Genomic DNA, 4,411 nt, shown 5'->3' on the forward strand with positions numbered 1-4,411 from the left:
ATTGGCCAAGTTATACATTGATGAAATTGTGAGACTGCATGGAGTGCCAGTATCCATTGTATCAGATAGAGATCCTAGGTTCACTTCTAGATTCTGGGGTAGTCTTCAGAGAGCCCTAGGAACTAGATTGAACTTTAGTACTGCATTCTACCCACAGACAGATGGCCAATCCGAGAGGGTAATTCAGATCTTGGAGGATATGCTACGGGCTTGTGTGATTGAATTTGAGGGCAGTTGGGATACACACTTGCCTTTGATTTAGTTTGCTTACAACAATAGCTACCAATCAAGCATTGGGATGCCTCCATATGAAGCTTTGTATGACAGAAAATGTAGAACCCCGTTGTGTTGGGATGACGTGGGTGAAAGAAATATGATTGGACCCTAAATTGTTCAGCAGACTGAGGAGAAGATCAGGGTGATCAGAGATCGACTTAAGACTGCATCAGACCGTCAGAAGTCCTACATTGATTTGAAAAGAAGGGATATTGAGTATGCAGTGGGTGAGAAAGTTTTTCTCAAAGTTTCTCCTTGGAAGAGAATTATGAGATTCGGTAGAAAGGGGAAACTAAGTCCTCGTTTTATCTGGCCATATGAGGCTCTGGAAAGAGTGGGTCCTTTGGCATATCGTTTGGCACTACCTCCAGAGTTGGAGAAGATACATAATGTCTTCCATGTGTCTATGTTAAGGAGGTATCGATCAAACCCATCTCATGTACTACCAGTAAAGGAAATTGAAGTGAATCCAGACCTCACATATGAAGAAGAACCCATAGGGATTCTGGCTTATGAGGTGAAGCAGCTACGGAACAAGCAGATACCATTGATAAAAGTATTGTGGAACTATCATTCGGGCCAGGAGGCTACTTGGGAACGAGAAGAGGACATGAGGAGACAGCACCCACAACTATTCAGAGATTAGTTCCAGGTAAAATTTCAAGACAAAATTTATTTTAAGGAGGGGAGAATTGTAACACCCCCGTTTGCATAGCCTGGTAGATTTCACTGTTCCGGTGACCGGTGTCGGTCCAGACAATTAAGGGGATTAGAACCAAACTTACGAAAACTAGAGAAGCTATAAACACAAATAATTAGTAATATCCAATTAGTTAAGTATAAACAAGAAAAATAGAATATAAGAAGTTAAACGAGCTGAGAGTCACAGTGATGGGTGACCTTCTCGGGAACGACTGCGAAGCCATTTTAAACTCAAATTTCGAACCTTAAAAAGTGACGCTGCGGTCCTTAGGACCCTTATAAACACAGTGGAAAAGAGAAAATCATGAAAAAGATCTGTTAAGCCAGTCAAATAATTAGGTCAGGGAGCCGGAAGAAATATGGAATTAATTGCAAACCGGGATGAACCGGCGAGGGGCAACTTGGTCAATTGACCCCGAGAGCTGACTCCTGACCTAACTGTCAAATAAAATCAGAGAAAAGAAAATTTCGTAATCGAGAATTAAATTAAAGAACTAATGGAAAAAAAAAGAAGAGAAAATGAAAAAGGTGTAGGGAGATGACATCATGCATGACATCATGCATGATGCGATAAAGAATATAATTAATAAATTTACTTAAATTGATTTTTTTGTCTTCTTAAGACATAAAAGAAAAGAAGAAAAAAAAAAAAACGCAAAAGTCTTCTTCAAAAACGTCACTCTCCCTCTCCCACACCAAAACCTCCATTAAAGCTCAATTTTGAGCTTGCATATTATAAGATTTCACCATAGAAAAGTAAGCCACCATAGTTAAAGCTTGTCTAGGCAACTTGAGAAGAAGATTGGTCATCAAAGAAAGAAGAAAAGAAGAAAGAAAATTGGAGAAAAGGGGAGTTAGAAGTTGCTACACAAAGGTTAGTGATTTAAGTTGCAAATGAGTTTATTACTTGTGTTTATAAATTAGTTAACTTAGAAAAATGCTTAAAATGAAATAAAAATTTATTGAGGGACCATGAATGATTTTCAGCCAGCATGTATATGGGAGTATATTTGCATGGTTTGATGGATTTAATTGGGTATATAAACCTTAGTTAGTTGAATGACTATGGTTAGAGGCATGGAATTAAGTAAATGCATGAGGTTAGTGAATTAGGGTTTGGACATTAGGGTTTAGAGACCAAAAATGTGAAAAACTTGTAAATGGTGTCTTTGACCTAATGTGAAGTGAAAAATGGTCATTTGTGACCAAATGAGGTGTGTTAGAAATGTTGAAATTAAAAGCCAATTCGGATTTGATAAGGTCATGTGCTGGCAGCATGACCAAAATTTCCTTTGAGGGACCAAAAATGAAATTTTACAAGTCCAATGGATATGGGACCAATTGGGGATGAAAATAGGCACTAAATGACGCAATTTTCATTTAGGAAGCCTGCTCAAAAAGTGACTAAAACCTAGTGAACAAAGTGACCGAAGTTGAGAAATCGCAGGCTGCCCTGCACAACCTGACCAAATGAACAGTGTTTGTTCATTTGGTCATAACTCGAGCTAGGCAGGTCAAAATGACCAGAAATTTACCAGTGGTTAGATGAGATATATACCTAAAACTTTCATGAAGAACACCAGCCCAAATTATGCCATTAACTCAATCAAATTACTGAGCAAATTTGGTGATCTGAATCTGCAGAACTGCAGATTGCCATATGAATAGTAAAGTTTCAATGGCTATAACTCTCTCTAGAAAACTCTGATTTAGGTGATTCTTGAACCGATGGAAACCTAAGGCATAGTAGAACATTTCATATGAAGAAAATTAGACCAAATTATGGACCTAACTTGATCAAATTGCTGAACGAATTTGGAATCAGTAATCTGCCAAAACAAAATTCTGTAGCATGAACAGTAAACGTAATTTGCTTATAACTTGAGCTACAAAACTCCAATTGGAGTGATTCAAAAAGGAGAATAAACTTAAGACAATAAGGAACATTTTATATAAAGAAAGTTTTGCCAAATTCCAACAGTAAACTGACCAATGAAACAGTACAATTAGGGACACCAAAACTAAAAATTTGGCAATTTTGCCTAAAAAACCTAAGTTTTGAGAAAATGACCAAAACCAACAAGTTTGGTGACCAAAATGTGGTATGTGGGTAAATTTGGAATTCCCATACCTATTAAGCCTTAGAAAGTTAATAATTTGACTTGAATAGTGCAGTGAACATTAACCCGAAACGCAAAATTTCAAGAACGTCGAATTTAGCACGTTAGAGCTAGGTAAAAGTGAAGTTAAATTTATTTTTAGATTTTTGCTAAGTTATGGTACTTAAACACTGTGAAATTGTGTGTTTCAATTGAAAAGAATACCGAGAAAGAACCCGAGGAATCGAGTCAAGGCCAAGAGGCGACTCGCTTGAGGTTTGTGCACAATGTATATTTTTTATAATTATCTTTTGCATACTGTTTTGAATAATGTGAACTATTAAATTATGGCATTCTTATGATGTTTGATTTAAATTGTGAAAGTTATTGTGTATATTTGAGATGACAATGTTTAGCAAATTGTTAAGATAAGTTTTGAAACCACAGTGTCATGACCATATATTTGAACACCTCACTAGCACGACTAGTGGGGATAATTAGTTTCGAATTTTGATTCCTTCTCTGGAGAAGTGTTGAGGTGTGCCAGTAGAAGAGGATGTGAATGGATATCCACATATTTGAGCTAGCTAGCCTTGTGATGTGATTTCTTTTTAGCCTCTGGCTATTGAGATTCTATTTATTTCGAATGGCATGATCTAACTGTGGGTATTATGAAATGTGTTTTGATACTTCGAAATGAACTTGGTTTGCATTAAAATCTCATAATTCATGTTTTGCGTTTAATGTTCATGTTTAGTCAAATTTTTGAATAAATGTGATTTATATTTTGCATAAAGATTATTTTAGTATGTTGTGCACCACTGAGTCCTAGTACTCAGCGATAGCTTTATTATTTGTCATGAGATACGAGAGACTAGAAGAAGCGAACGAAGTGCTAAGGATTAAAGATCATTCTGCTTGAAGTTATCGGGTATAATTTATACCCTAATTGTAAATATTTTTTTGATGTATGTATTGCATATAAATGTATGGACATGTAATGGGTCTTGAGCAGCTTGTACAAAAATTTGTATGAAGTTTGTAATAAAGTTTAGTTTGTATTTCTTTTGATGTAAATTTTGTAAGAATGTATATAAATTATTTTGTCTCTAATGAAATATGAGTGGAACTATTTTATTTAATTTAAATGAAATGTATTGCTAGTATTCTGAGGATTATTGAATTTTGAACTTGAGAAATTGATTGAAATGATTGTGGAATTATTGAAATTGATTGAGTTTGATTGTGAAAGTGAAGTAGTTGTTGAGAAAACATTTTTTTAGAAGTGCTTTTTACAGGTATTTGAAGAACTGGTTTCTCAAAATACAGACAGA

The sequence above is a fragment of the Hevea brasiliensis genome, chromosome 12 (genome assembly GCF_030052815.1).
Source record: "Hevea brasiliensis isolate MT/VB/25A 57/8 chromosome 12, ASM3005281v1, whole genome shotgun sequence".
Lineage (NCBI taxonomy): Eukaryota > Viridiplantae > Streptophyta > Magnoliopsida > Malpighiales > Euphorbiaceae > Hevea > Hevea brasiliensis.